This window comes from Chionomys nivalis, chromosome 11 (genome assembly GCF_950005125.1).
Source record: "Chionomys nivalis chromosome 11, mChiNiv1.1, whole genome shotgun sequence".
Classification (NCBI taxonomy): domain Eukaryota; kingdom Metazoa; phylum Chordata; class Mammalia; order Rodentia; family Cricetidae; genus Chionomys; species Chionomys nivalis.
The window spans coordinates 77,670,442-77,686,419 of record NC_080096.1 but is presented as its reverse complement, the minus strand read 5'-3'; the positions used below and the strand labels follow the sequence as shown (position 1 = coordinate 77,686,419).

Here is a 15,978-nt window from a genome sequence, read left to right as displayed (position 1 = left end):
CCCACTTCCCTCCCCCTATCCCCACTCCTCTTCTCCTCCCCCCACTCCATTCCCCCTCCCTCTCGATACTGAAGAGCAGTCCAAATTCCCTGCCCTGCGGGAAGACCAAGGTCCTTCTATCTACGTCCAGAAAGGTGAGCGTCCAAACAGGCTAAGCTCCCACAAAGCCAGTTCATGTATTAGGATCGAAACCTAGTGCCATTGTCCTTGGCTTCTCATCAGTCTTCATTGACCGCCATGCTCAGAGAGTCCGGAATCAACCCATGCTTATTCAGTCCCAGACCAGCTGGCCTTGGTGGGCTCCCAATAAATCAGTTCCACTGTCACAGTGGGTGGGTGCATCCCTCGTGGTCCTGATTTTTTGCTCATGTTCTCCCTCCTTCTGCTCCTCATTTGGACCTTAAGAGCTCAGACCGTTGCTCCAAATTGAGACTCTACCTCGATCCATCGCCAGATGAAGGTTCTAAGGTGATATGCAAGATATTCATCAGTATAGGATAGGGTCATTTCAGGTTCCCTCTCCTTAGTTGCCCAAGGTACCAGCTGGGGACATATTCCTGGACACCTGCGAACCCCTCAAGAGTCAAGTCTCTTGCCAACCCTAAGATGGCTCCCTTAGATAGGATATATACTTCGCTGCTCCCGTATCCATCCTTCCTATATCCCAACCATCCCAATCCTCCGAGCTCCTCCCATCCTCCCCTTCTCATATTTCTCATCCCATTTCCCCTGACATTAAGCATATAATGTGTGATCCTATAGAAGCTAAATAAGAAAGTGAACCCAAAGAAAATCATATAGTCATCCGCATGGAGAGGGGGAAGTAGACAAGATTCCAGGGCAAAAACTGGGAACTTGTGGGTGAGGTGGCATGGGGCAAAGGGGAAATTGAATTCCTTTGTTAATTATCACAATATTCATAATACTCAGATCATGGACACATCCCAAATGTTCATTGACAGGTTAATACATACTATATACTTGCAATGAAATGTTATTTGACCTTGGAAAATAAGTTATTTGTGACAACATGGATAGAAATGGAGTTTCTTTATTCTTTGTGAAATAAGTCAATCAGAGAAGGAATTGAAATTCTGAGAACTTCTAATGAGGTGAATAAGGACAGAAAGAAGTGATATACAGAACAACAGAAGAGGAAGACAAAAGAAAGCCAGGCTTGGAATGGAGTTCTTTAAAATCACTTTAAATAATTTTGTTTCAAAGTGACTCAAATGATGCTGTGGAGTTATTAATATTAAAAAAGATTCCTTATTTTTTTTTATTTCCCTTCAGCTTAAACATACTCACATAATTATTAGTCTCTTCTTACCTAGATGAGGTAGATGATAAGGAATTAATTTCTTGATTTTCTTGATGTAAAACTGAAGTTCAGTATAGTATAAGTCTTGTCAATCTACCAGTCAATACGTGAGAGGCAAAACCCCAGCCTGGTCCTCATTCCATCTCAGGGAAACTGTTGTGCACTCCAGCCCGTTGCTTCATGCTTCAATTTGGCAAATCAAGAAGTGAAACCCCTGCAGTTCTCTATGTGGTTAGTGCCAGTCAGGGTTTTTCAACTTAAACCATGAATCATTAAACAAATACATATGCATGCATGCATTATGCACACAGTGGTTTATTTATAGCACCTCTTTCCATAAAGGGCCTGGGAGAACTTCCAACAAAATGTACGTGGGCAATAAGGTTAATCAGAAGTAGGAAATATGGATAGAAGAGAGGAATGAAAGACATGGAAAGTTTTGACAGTGTATTCCAGGTGGAATTCCACAGAGATCCCCTGAAATTTTGTAAAGTATGACTTCCTGAACTCATTTTCAGAGTTTATCAGTTGTGTGACTTGGGCTTCACTTGTCTGAGAGCTAGTCACCTTATAAATAAAACAAAGATCGCGATGTTAATTTTTAGGCCATTGCAAAGTAAGATATATATTTAATGTAAGGGGCTTTCTCATGGGTAGTCAGAGAGAAACACTGAGTGGTCTTCTCAACAACAACATTTTAATCCCAACTTGTCACAGTTTGTAGGACCATGGTAGTGCCTATGACTAAAGTCATAGTTTCTTTTTTACTTTGCTTCTACTAATATGAATTACCTGACTCTAACTTCCTCTTGGACTCTATAGCCTTTTGAGAAATCACTAGTGGGTTCCTGGAAAGTCATGTGTGAACTTGTGAGAGTCCTCAGACATGTTCCTGGGTATTTCTGTGGGACTGAGGACCACATCTTGCCATCATCTTTGCTTCCCTAATGTTGAGCACCATGCCTGACAAAGTAGACATGTGAAGAAAAGATGGATAATTAATGTACCATCTCTTTGTGTGATGTTTCTCGTCCTCTGTACTTCACAGTTAAGACCCTAAAGTCATGAAGATCGTAGCTTTCAATTTAGTTTACACGGCTTTGAAATTTTCTGTCTGTCACCAGCATGGATATTCTCAACTACTTCTTCACTTGTTTACTTGATATCATGTTTTCCAACACTTTGAAGAAGGTTTGGGGAAAAGAGTTCTGAAAAGTAAAAATTTTCTCTAGTGAATACTTTAAAGTCTTATTCTCCTAACTTATGAAAAGTTTCTGAGTATAGTTCTCAAGCCATGCCAATTTGATGGATGCCCCTAATATTACTTTAAGGAATTAAGGCTTCTAGATTTTTATTAACATATCCAAAGTATACAAGGCATTAAATGGCAGAAATTAAAATTCAATTTGTTATATCAAATTATTTTTCTACTATTTTCTTTCTGTTTGGGATCAAGATTCGAATGCTACTGCTCTCTATTTTTATTTATTTATTTATTGTGTACTATGTTCAAAGTCAAAACTAGAACTCAGTTATGAAGTTTGTACCAGAGGATAATTGCTAGGCTGAAAGAGAAGCTGGGGAATATGAAAATAGTATTTGAACTTGAAAATTTCCTCCTATAACTATGGACTAAGTCTCCACAGTTCAACTCTCCTTTCTGATGGAATAAACTTCTTTCCATGAAGCTTCCACTTATGCTAATGCATCCATACAAACAGCCAGGCTAATAGGACCCCGTTTTTGTCTTTAATTTCCCAACATTCTTCACTTGGGGATTTCTGTCACAAGGTTTTTAATTGGTCATCCTTTCAAACATTCATTAAATGGTTGAGACTTATCACTAGAAACAAACACGAGGAAATAATTAAGCTGATAGAGTCTGAGGGCTGTGAGTTTTGCAAAACACCTTGATATGGAATTTGAATTGGATTGTTTAAGGCAGGAGAACAAGTCTTTTGATACAGTTTCCTCCTCATAGCATGCTTGTACTATCTTTTAGCTTTATCAGATTAAGGGATTCAAAGCATCTCAGCTTCATACCTATAATGCATGCAATCTATTTTGTAGATGCACTGAAAATTAAATGGTTAGAGGATTTGACTTATATATTCCCACTGGAAGACCCTCGGGGAGGACCTTCCTTCATCTCAGGAGGAGACCCCTGAACCCAAGGAACAGACTGAGACCACTGGCTGTAAATAGCAAGAGGTTTATTGGGTGTACACAGGTACCTGTGGGCGGCAAAGTCTTTCGGAGGACTTGTGCGCCACAGTCTGGGAGAAGGTCTTTTTATAGGAAAAGGGCAACGGAGGCAGGCATATAGAAGCAGATGGATGGTTACAGGGATCTCATTGGTCAGTTCGAATGAGGCGATGGGTTCACTTGGAGACAAGCTCCTCGGGGATACGTAGATCTGATAATAGCTGACTTGGCCCTATCTAGGGCACATGTAGTTTTTCCCAGAATTTTTTGTTTCCTCCTAGGCCTGATGTATCCTGTTTGGCAGCCTAGGAGTACCGACTTTACCTTGAATTTACATTTTTGTGTGAAAGCCTTGCAAAATGGCATAACAGCAGCTAAGCTGGGGTCTTTCATTTCCCCATTTTCTTTTAGCATTGAGTTAAATCTTTTACTCAAGATAATTATGGAATCTCAGTTTTCTGTTGTCTTAGCCTTTGGTATTCATGGGTTAAGACTAGGGCCTGGATGACGGATAGCCTGCGTTTGGATACATAAGGCTTGGTTGGACGTGGGGTGTTTAGGAGGATGGTGTAAGGGCCTTTCCATCGAGGTTCCAAGTTCTTAGTCTGGTGTCTGTGGACCCATACAGTGTCTCCTATCTGGAAAGGATGCGGTATCATAGGCTGGTTCAGTTGGTCTCGGTAAGCTGCAGCGAGTGGCTTCCAGACCTCTCTTTGCATAATCTGCAAAGCCTGCAAATGAGCTTCCAGAGAAGGGCTGTTAGCAAAATCAGCAATATTTGAGTCAAAGAAGTTTATGAATGGGGATGGGACCCTGTACAGTATCTCAAAGGGAGTCAATCCATGGGGGCCTGGAGTGTTGCGGGCCCTATATAAAGCCAATGGCAAGAGGAATACCCAGTCTCTAGAGCCAGTTGCAAGTGTTAATTTGGACAAAGTCTCCTTAATTGTTCTATTTATGCGCTCTACCTGTCCTGAACTTTGGGGTCTATATGCATAATATAATTTCCATTCAATTCCCAAAAGCTTGGCTATCAACTGACTTACCTGGGAGACAAAGGCAGGCCCGTTATCAGTACCCAGGACCTGGGGCATCCCATACCTGGGAAAGATTTTTTTTTCCAGGAGTTTCTTGGTCACCACCTTTGCAGTTTCATGTTTGGTGGGGAAAGCTTCTATCCATCCTGAAAACGTGTCTATGAACATCAAGAGGTACTTATATCCATAGAGGCCGGGATTAACTTCTGTAAAGTCAATCTCTCAGTGTACATCAGGACGATGTCCCTGTACCCGGACCCCTGGCCCAAGCTTAGTCTTGCCTGCATTTACTTGAGCACAGGCTTTACGTTCATCAGATACCTTTTGTAGGGCCCCATCTCTGTTTAGGAGGTAGGGGCCAGTTTCCTGTCGTTCCAGTAAGGTTTTCATCTTCTTTGGTCCTAAATGGGTCAACTTGTGCAGGTATTTTATCAGCTCATAAGTATGTCTCATTGGCATAACAGTCTTACCCTTGAAGACCCAATGTTGTTCTTTGGGGTCATAGGTGGCCCCCATTTTCTTTAGGAGGTCGGTGTCTTCTTGACTATAGGGCAGTGGACATCGGAACGGCCTTGAATTTTCTGAATCGGTCAGAGGAAAGGCTCAGGAGGTGCTGATTGTTTTTAGGGCAGCCTCCTTGGCTGCAGCATCCGCCAATCGATTTCCTTTTGCCTCCGGGCTGTGGCCCTTTTGGTGGCCAGGACAGTGCATAATATTCAGTTTTTGGGGCAGAAATAGGGCTTTGAGTAGTGTCAAGATTTCAGTCTTATTTTTAATTTTTTTCCCTCTGAGGTCAGCAGCCCTCGCCTTCGGTAAATTTCCCCATGTATATGGGCAGTGGCAAAGGTGTATCGACTGTCCGTATAGACATTAAGTTTCTTACCTTCTGCCATCTGGAGTGCCTGGGTCAATGCGATGAGTTCTGCTTTTTGGGCTGAGGTGCCCGCTGGTAGGGCTTCAGCCCAAATTACCTCTGTTTCCGTGGTTACTGCTGCCCCTGCTCTCTGCTCCCCATTTTCCAGGAAACTGCTACCATCGGTAGACAGGGCGGCCATCCTGACGCTACTGGGTCGAGTTTCTTGGACAAATAGGCCACAGGATACTTTCAGGGGCCCGGTCTCTGGGTCAGGACCCCCTTGGCATATCCCTGCTTTTCATCTATAAACAGTTCGAAGGGCTTGGTAATGTCTGGAAGGCCCAATGCAGGTGAGGTTAGCAAAGCCTTTTTGATATTGTTGAAAGCCTCCTGGTGCTCCTTTATTCAGATGAACATCACCCCTTGCTTGGTCAAAGGATATAGGGGAGCAGCCATTTCTGCAAATCCTGGGACCCAGAGGCTGTTCCCAGAAACTCCCGCAGCTGGCGGGGGTCCCGGGGGGGGGGGGGCAAGGATGTTAGTGATAGTCTGTTTGTGCGCCTCGGTCCGCCATCTCTGTCCATCTTTCAATTGATAACATAGGTAAATGACTTGTTTCTGACATATTTGAGCCTTTTTGACTGATGCCTGATATCCTAATTGTCCCAATGTCTGTAGGAGGGCTTTTGTGCCCTCCTGACATTCCTTTTCTGAGGCGCCCACCAGAAGGAGGTCATCAACATATTGGAGCAATATCAGGGCGGGGTACTGAACCCAAAAGTCTGCCAAGTCCCGGTGTAAGGCCTCATCAAAGAGGGTCGGGCTATTCTTGAACCCCTTGGGGAGCCTGGTCCAGGTCAATTGACCTGAAAGTCCAAGATCTGGGTCCTTCCATTCAAAGGCAAAAAGGGACTGGCTCTCAGGATGCAACCGCAAGCAGAAGAAAGCATCCTTTAAGTCCAATACGGTGTACCAAACGTGGGATGATGGTAGAGTACTTAATAGATTGTAAGGGTTGGGGACCGTGGGGTGTATGTCCTCCATCTTTTGTTAACCTCCCTCAGATCCTGCATTGGCCGGTAGTCCCCAGTCCCCAGCTTCTTTACCGGTAAGAGGGGGGTGTTCCATGGTGACCGGCAGGGGATGAGGATGCCCTGGTCCAAGAGCCTCTTTTCTTGCAATAGGCGCATTGGTCCCTGTCCATTTTGGCCCCCTTCCATTCTCTCACCCTACCTCCCTTTCTTTCTTGTCCTTGAACTATAGTAGCCAGCAGCCTGCTTAATTCTTTATTCTTTTTCATGTCTCTTTCCTCCTGATCCTTTTTCATTCTCTGCCATAACTTTTCTTCCTTCTTCAGGCCCATCTCTCACTTACTGGTTGCTCCTCTAAATATATTTGCAAATTCTCCTTTCCTTCTCTCTCTCCCCTTTACCTCTCTGCCTCTCTCTTTGCCTCCTTCAGCAGATCCTGTATTGTATATCCCTGCAGACCTTCCAGTCTCTGTAATTTACTTCTGATATCCGGACTGGACTGTCAAATAAAGGACATTGAAATGCTAGTGGCCTGCCTCGGTTCCCCTGGGTCATAGGGAGTATACATCCTATAAGCTTCTTTAAGTCTCTCTAAAAATGCCGAGGGAGTTTCCTCATTCCCTTGTATCACTTGCTTTACCTGAGCCAAATTAGTGGGGTGGCGTGCTGCCCCTCGGAGACCCGCTATGAGCAACTGGCGGTAAAGACGTAGGTGTCCCCTACCTGTGAGTGTGGTAAAGTCCCAATTAGGGTGGGTCAAGGGAAAAGCTGCATCAACCTCGTTCGGCAGCTGGGTGGGGCATCCATTGTCGCCCAAGACATTCTTCCGCACCTCCAAAAAGATTGTTTTTCCTCCGAGGTCATCAGAGCCTGCAAGAGCTGTTGGCAATCATCCCAGGTTGGCTGGTGGGTGACTAAAATAGACTCTATTAGATTAGTCAGCGCCACTGGGTTTTTGGAAAAGGAAGGGTTATGCTGTTTCCAGTTATAGAGATCAGAAGCTGAGAATGGCCAGTACTATTGCTGCCCATTCGAACCATCTCAGAGGGGAAGGGCGTGGGAGGTGGAATCAGGCGGCAGCTTGCGTCTGTCCCTCTGTCGGCCAGCCATAGGTGAGGGGGCCCCTCGGCCATCGATGCTTCAGGTCCCTCTGGGCTATTTAATCCTGCGTATGGAGGAGGTTCCTCCGATAGGAGGTCTATGGGGGGAGATTCAGGGTCCAGGGGAAGAACAGGCGGGGGTGAAGTGTGTTAGTAAGGTTAGAGAAGGGGTCACAACCTAAAAATTTTTAACATATGCATTAAATCCAAATATTTTACAGGGTGTGTCAAACTTTCTCCAACATCTATAAGCAGTTACAAATATCATCAGGTCAATTCCAGTAAGAGTACAATGACAGACCTTGTTATTAAATACCATCAGTTCCAGTCTCTGAGCAACAGTTAAAACCCCAATTTTCCCCCCTTCTTAAGTGAAAAAGGGTTAATATTTTAAGCAAAATGAGTTCTGTGTCCCAAAGATTAAAACAGTCAGATGTTTAGTCTGCATCTTAGCTCCCAAGTGTCTCAGGGCAGGTGGGACTCCTGGGCGAGGCAAGCTGGACCCAGCCACCGGAAGCATGTCTTGGCAACCATCCCAGTGGGGTCTCCTTGGACTCTTTGGAGGCAGAATGACACCCTCAGGGCGATGTAGCAGACCCCATTACCAGGCATTTCTCTCTGCGGGAGCAGGGAAGATGGATCAAGGACTCTTCTCCAACTCGCTTTTGGAACTCCTTTACGGGGTGTTTGCAGTTACGACATCATCATGTCAGATCCATTTGTATCAGGATCTGTTTGCAGCTTTTGTAAGTTGCTTTAAAGGAGCCTTGGTACGCTCCATAATTTTTTAAAATTATTATTATTAACCATATATGCAGTTCTTCCATTGGAAGAGCCATTTGTAAAATTTAGCATAATATCCTTTAAGGGATTTTTAATTATAACATTAGCAAAATACAGTTGTGTGAATTGTAGCAATGATCACCTGGGAAAAGATCGTTATTCTGGCCTTTTGTACCAGACAGGCTACTGTTTTAAATTAAAAGTTTAATATCATAATTGGCGAAACTGGGAAAGTTTAGCCATAGCTGAATCATAATTAATATACTGTACTTGTTGATTATTGTATACTTTACCTGCTTGAGTACCTGTTAGGCAGCTTTTTAAAATTCTCTATTGGAAATTGGCTCATTGGTTTTTTTTTTCTAAGAATTTTATCTAGCGGCTCAATATCTCCCATAAAAAAATTACAACCAGGGCTTTAACCATTGAATATCTAATTAAAAGTTTATAAGTTATCCTCCTCTTGAGTTTCAAGTCTGCCTTGCAAAAAAAATTAGAAGTATACTTTGCCATATCTCAAACATAGTTTCAATGGCACAAACATCGGGAGAAACAATTAGATCTCCTAAACTGAGAAACTTTTGTATAACAAGACTGTAGAGTAGGAAAAGATCTTTACTTATCATAAACCCATTTCTTCTTTTGCACTTCGAGTGATTGCTTGCTCGGTCCCGGACATCAGGCCAGTGATCTAAAGTGAGACTTAAAGGGGTTGTTAACAATTGTCCCATGGTACCAGATTTAGACTCGAGTACAAACAGATATACAAAAACAAAGGACATAAAAACAAAGACACAAAAAGCCAAAACCAAACCCAAAATCAGAAGCTGCGCAGCATTACAGATTCAGATGGAGGTCATGCCTCCTGGGAACTAGAGGAGTGACCTGGTCACTCTTAGCCCCTTCGGATACTGGAGTGTCCTCCAGCTACAGATTGAGCCCCAAAGGCTCCAGACACCCTTGGAACGTCTTCCAGGGCTGCAGGGGGGAAGTTCGAGCTCGTCAGCTCCTTCCCTGGCCCGCCAGATACTGATAGATCTGATTGAATCTTACTGAGTGACAGAACCGCAAAAGACTCAGACAGACACAGACACAGACAGGGCGCTGGCCAGTTTACCTCCCGGTGATGAGTCCGTAGTCCCTGGGTGGGGGTCTCACTTTCTCGGCCAATGCACCAAATGAAAGACCCTCGGGGAGGACCTTCCCTCAGGAGGAGACCTCTGAACCCAAGGAACAGTCCAAGACCACTGGCTGTAAATAGCAAGAGGTTTATTGGGTGTACACAGGTACCTGTGGGCGGCAAAGTCTTTCGGAGGACTTGCACGCCACAGTCTGGGAGAAGGTCTTTTTATAGGAAAGGGCAGCAGAGGCAGGCATATAGAAGCAGATGAATGGTTACAGGGATCCCATTGGTCAGTTCGAATGAGGCGATGGGTTCACTTGGGGACAAGCTCCTCGGGGATACGTAGATCTGATAATAGCTGACTTGGCCCTATCTAGGACACATGTAGTTTTTCCCAGAACTTTTTGTTTCTTCCTAGGCCTGATGTATCCTGTTTGGCAGCTTAGGAGTACCGACTTTACCTTGAACTTACATTTTTGTGTGAAAGCCTTGCAAAATGGCATAACAGTAGCTAAGCTGGGGTCTTTCACCACCATCAACTATCCTAGTTATTACTGAAGAAGGAGGTTGCAAATTTTTAAATCATATCCTAAACTGCCTTCTTTTACTTAACAGTTCTAGAAAATGCAAAGAGTTGGTCTAGATTTGATTTGTGGTTCTATTATATCTTCAAAAAGTAATTTAGAACAAGTTTCATACTCCAATTTCAGTTTGTTCACCTAAGCATTAAGGGTCATTCTCCATTAGACCATAGGGTTGCTATGAAGAAAAGAAATTGTTCTGGAGAGTCTCAGCATAGATCTTAATTTACCTTATTAAAGGGTCCTAGCAGGAATGAGAAAGACCACAAGCCTGGCGTGAATTAGTGGCCTGGGATTCTGGATCTCATATGTATGGTCTCAGCTAGTGAGTCATCTCTCAAACAGAATGGAAAAACAGTGCAAGGGGGTCACTTTTCTGAAAGACATAGAGTCAAAAGTCCCTGTATCTAGAATTTATAATGGAAAAAAGGCCAAATACTGTTTATTTCTAATGAAGCAGAAACCTAGTTCCTTGAGAATGTCTTTCATGATGGGAAGTGAGCAATAATTCTGGCCATATCTTGAAAGTCCCTAAAGAGCCTAGAAGTCCAGGTTCCAATACATAAAATGCACAATAGCATCTTGGTAGAGTGAACTTGACCAAAATGTAGAAATGAATGTCCAGAGACTGCTTATAATGTATTAATAACCATAATGATAAATTCTATCTGCCAAATATTTGATATGTACCTGGGACTGTTTCAATTTAATTGCATAAATGGCCTTCTAGTACAGCTCTTAGACACACTGTCGTTTCACATACAATGAAACTGAGATCAAGGAACTGATTGTCCAGTTGGACGAGGCAAAATTCAAGTTGGCCTGATTGCCAGGGCTGCGAATTTTCTACCACACAATGCCCTGCTGCAGTGTTCTGAGCTTTTTTGCTGGAGGTTGTTAGAGCAGTAATGAGAGAATCATTTGGACAAGGTCAGCAACTCCCATACCATCTAGAAATTGAAGGTTTCAAAGGTGGAACGTGCAACTTTCCTTGATTTCTATGGAAATGAAGATGGTACCTCCTGTGATGGTGCTAAGTGATGGGTCTGAGGTAAACGTGCTTTCTTGGCACAAATTGTCCTGTTCTAATAGTCTTGATTATAATTATAAAATAATGTGCTTCTGAAAGGCTGCAAACAATTCTAGGAATAACAATAAGGCTTTAGAAACAATGTGGTATTTACATGAGAAGTGTTTTGTTGAAAATTAAACCTGTGTTTAGGAGAAAGGATCTTGTTGTTTGCACCTAAGAAATTATCACACTATGTAATTAAGTCAAATCCAGTCAGTTGTCAATTTGAATTCCTGTCTTACACGAACAATATTTTGTCACCTACAACTAACAAGATAGGACTGACCTGAAGTAATCCAGCAAGTCTCTTTACTCAAACCTTGTTTCTCTAATTTTTTTAGGACCCAGAAAAAAATGGAATTGTGTGGTCAATTTTTGCTAACCCTGAGAATTAGCTTTGCCTTCAAGATCTTCTCAGATTTTCCATAAGAAATAAGTTTTCTGCTCAAGGGATTTCATAGGAGGCACTATATAGAAATAAGTGAAGAATCCATCCTGGAGAAGCTAACTTGACCTCCTTCCTTAGGACTGAAAAAAATGTCCTTCTTCAAAGATTAAAAAAATCTTTGATGCTCCATGACCTCAAAGGTAGAAGAAATTATGCAATTTAAGTTTGTATGTATTTCTCTGTTAAAATAATGTCTATCACAACATCTCCCATTCTTTATTTGTGTTTTATTTTTGCCAAGGACATCAGGAGGTTTAAAGTAGATCTTACAATGGGAATCATGAAAATAAGAATTTGTCAAGGTTCACCAGACTTAAGAATCATTTGATGATTTTGACTTTATTTAGTTATATATGTCTACTTGTATATATCTGCATTTATTATTTCTTTTTCTAGAAATTTTGGTTGAGAATCAGATTTTAGGAATCTGTATTTTAAAAATATTCCACATGTAATTTTTAAGTATCTAGGAATGGCTGTTTTAAAAGGAAATAGGATAATGTTCCATGTTTAACATGGCCATGGATTCTATTCTTGAGATTTACTGCTAAGCTTCATGAAAGCCAAAGAAAGAACAGCAGAATGAAGCATGCGAGTATCTTTGTTAAGAAAAAGGAAGTGTCTTACTTACCTGATTATTTCATTCTTTTACATGGTATAGTTGATTCTTCTCAATCCTATCAGATAAGACTAATAAAAAGAATCTCTTCTCTTTGATCTGATCTTTCTACACACAGTTAAAAGTAATATATAACCTGACAGCCATATTTTTCTTTGTTGCTACATAGTATGTTGCCTTTTTCATCCCCCTTGCTAGCTGAGATACAGCAAAGACTTATATCAGAAGAATACCATGGTGTATCATGAACTATCCTAGACATCTGTTGACAGATTTCATTTACAGATTTATCAGTCTCAAACTCATCACATCTAACTTACCTTCCATTTGCAAACTGAACATTACACTTGGTACTGACTTATAAATATTCAACAAATGGCTTTCTCTGGAAAACACGGGGCTCTCCTGTACAGACTTGCTATGTAATTGTCAGTCTTCACAGGAATCCCCTTTCATTCCTGTTGAGGGGAGGTAAAGCAGTGAGCGCTAACAGCTAAAATGCAGTCATTTTGGTCTTTAAACTAGCAACCCCGAGTCTTCTGGAGGAGACTGTGGCTCCCCAGAGGGAAATGCCTGCTGGAGAAACTTACTACTTGCAAAGAGCACTTTTGAAATGAACTGCAGGGATGAATCTCTGGTTAGTGCTGTGCTCAGCGCACTGCAGGGCCCTGCTGAGGTTTTATCCTTCATCATTTCTACAGCATTGGCTGTGGCCTGAGAGCCAGCACTGCTAAGTATAGGAGTATCCTATCCTGCCACTGAATTATGGGCTGACAATTTTGGAGTTCAGGATACAGGTTAGCTGCTGGAAGACTCCTTCAAATCTTAAGTATCACACTGAGGTACAACCATTGGTGTGCAGGGTGTGGTTTGCTTGTAAAAACTATGGGTGAATTTTCTTTAATAGTTCTATGCTTGTTGTAGCTAGTTACATGATTTATGACTAGTAAATAATGACCTCTAAAAAAATACATGTGTGGTTGTAACGTGAGCTTATTAGAGGGCAGAAAAAACTGCATCGGAGAGATACAGATGCTTAATATGTTTGAAGGTATTACCAGTGAAAGAGGCAAATAAAAAGAAGCAACATACTCTAAGATGACGGGCTGAAGTTCAAGTCATTCCTGTTTCTGTTCTAGCGAGCTCACCTCCTCAAGACAATCTCATCTGTAAAAATTCCAGAATGAAATAAATGTTCATTCCTACAATACGGTTCTACAGTTGGAAGAGTAGCTGCCATGCGCCTGTTTTGCTGTGCCCAACTTGTGGTCCTAGCATTTGGGACCAAATGATAGTGTACAAAGAATAGAAAAGTCTTTCAGGGACTGAAGAGAGAGTTCAGTGGTTAAGGTCACTGGATGTTTTTCCCAAGTGCCTTTGTTCAATTCCAAGCCCCTTCATAGCAGCTCACAACTGTCTATAACTCCAGTTCCAGAGGATCGAACATCCTCACATAAGCATACATACAGGTATAATACCAATGTACAGAAATTTTTAAATTAATAAATTATTTTTTAAAAGAAGACTCTTTCATTAATTGGTGAAGTATTTAAGTATCAAAAATTTCCACTCTTTTCTCAGTTCCTGGAGAAGATTTAGCTAAGATCCGTTGAGTGTTGGACAACATACTACGAAAGCAGAAATTAAGGTGATTGGCTGATGAACTGGAGCAACCAGTGATACTTTGTTTGCTTCTTGACAAGGGCAAGTTCCTGGACCTCTTCCTCACATTTTCTGTTTCTTTGTCTACGGGGTGAGAGTGTTTATACAACTACACTGTACGGTATGGTAGCTTTGAGAATCAAGTAAAACTGAGGATTCAAGAAAATTCATTACAGTGCATTTTGACTGCCATAAAAGAAATGCCAAAATGTATTATCCTGAGAATGCCTTCTACCATGTATAGGCACTCAAAAAGTTTGTAAATTAATCATCTACCCCATTTTTTTTACAATATTATCTTATAGTTTAGCAATTTTTATACTCGGTCACTTTGAATAATCTTAAAGAGAGAAAAACAGTTTGCCTAAATCTGAGCATGTCTTGGAGTAACACTTGCAGTTCTTGTTTCCCACATTTGGCATTTAAAGTGATATATCGCAGGCGCATACACTGCTTGCTATGAAAGTGCCATCCGACCCCTGGTGCCTCTCACCATCTGTGAATTCTTGTCAGTTCAGAGTAAACTCTGCATAAATTTCACCATTGGAGTCTGGTGTTAGCAGAGGGATCTGTTCCTTTTTTCTTCCTGCTATGTCTTAAAATGCCATCTATGATTGCCCAAGTTATCTAAAGTGCACATAAAGCCTGTCTTTCAGGGCTCACAGGCGCTTCCCTTCCAAAGTTCCTCCTGAGCTATGGCTTGTGTCCTTGGTCATGCTACCTCCTGACCTGTTCAGTGTTTTCGTTTCTGCCCTTCTTTCTTCTCCGGCAGCTCCATCTTCCAACAACCAGAAGTTTAGTTATGTTCTCTGGCCACATGCCATCATCATCTTCTTTTCTTTGTATTTCCTTTCCCTTTTCTTGTTTATTTAGTGTGTGTATATGTGTGCATGTGTGCACATACACTCATGTGTAGATCATAACCACCTGTAGAGACCAGAGAGTAATCTTACAACTTTATGGGAACTGATTTGCTTCTTCCACCATATTACTTCCAGGGATTGAATTCAAATTGTCAGGCCTGGAGGCAATTACCTTACCTTTTGGACCGTGTTTATGATCCTCTTTACACACTTTTGGACACTAAGTTAGTTTTTGTTTGGTAATCATTCATTGTCTTTGTCTCTTTAACTTCTCTTTCTCTTTTTTTTTTTCCTGCCATTACCCTTACCCCAAGAGTAAGATTAATTCCATCTTCCCTATTTGTTGGTGTTTGTTCCTTCTTTGTGCTTTCCCTTCTCTTTCTGTTGTGAACTCCTGTAACCTTTGTTTCACAGGATAACTAATATTAATATGCATTTTATTTCCTTGTGTTGGAAAGGATATACCCAGTACTGGAAATCAAACAGGTCCTTGCTTATTTCATATATAGTTACTGCTAAATAGGAGTAATATCTGCTTTCAGATTTGATAGCAGAGAAATTTACTGATATAAAATTCTTGCTTTCATTTTCCTCCAAAGGTTTTCTACATTTCTCTCTTCCTGTCGTGTAACATTTATGGATTAGCTTCTTTGCTGCTAAATGCATACAACATACATGTGGAGGCAGAGATACATGTCAGAATTATGCTTCCTAAATTTTATAGAGTTTAGATCATTTACACACTCATACACACACGTGCACACATGTACTATGACAACATGAAGGATGTAGGGGAAGAAAATAATGATAATAGAGGACATTGTTTTAAAGCTGAACATGCTTCAGTGCTAGCTCTGTAGGTAGACCATGACAGAATAAGAAGGGGAGTTCTTAACCTAAAGAACAGAATGCGTGAAAAGAAAAAAAAGTGAGAAAAAAATAAACTGAAGTATGTTCATAGCAGAGCACTAATAGAGAGTACAGTATAAATATCTGTGTAGCTGCCAATAGTGTTTGATATCATGTTACTGACAGTCATTTCTCACTACCGTTTTCATTTGCTAACCCATCCGTTAAGGAAACTATATTGAGTACTTATTCAAATGCATAGTGCTAGGGGTAAGTAGTCACTCACTCACAAACGCTAACACTTTCTTGATGTGCTAATGTTATAAAATGTAGAAAACATGACATGAAAAAGAATAGATTTAGCATTAAGTCCACTAATTAGTGGCTCAAGATTGAGGAAGAGCGAGTTCTTACTGTGGTGTTGAACT

At 41.5% G+C, this 15,978-nt stretch overlaps 1 pseudogene; it reads right to left on the bottom strand.

The window, feature by feature from the left end:
- Positions 1-5,824: 5,824 nt before the first annotated feature.
- LOC130884382 (uncharacterized) lies at positions 5,825-14,554 on the bottom strand (annotated as a pseudogene).
- Positions 14,555-15,978: the final 1,424 nt, after the last annotated feature.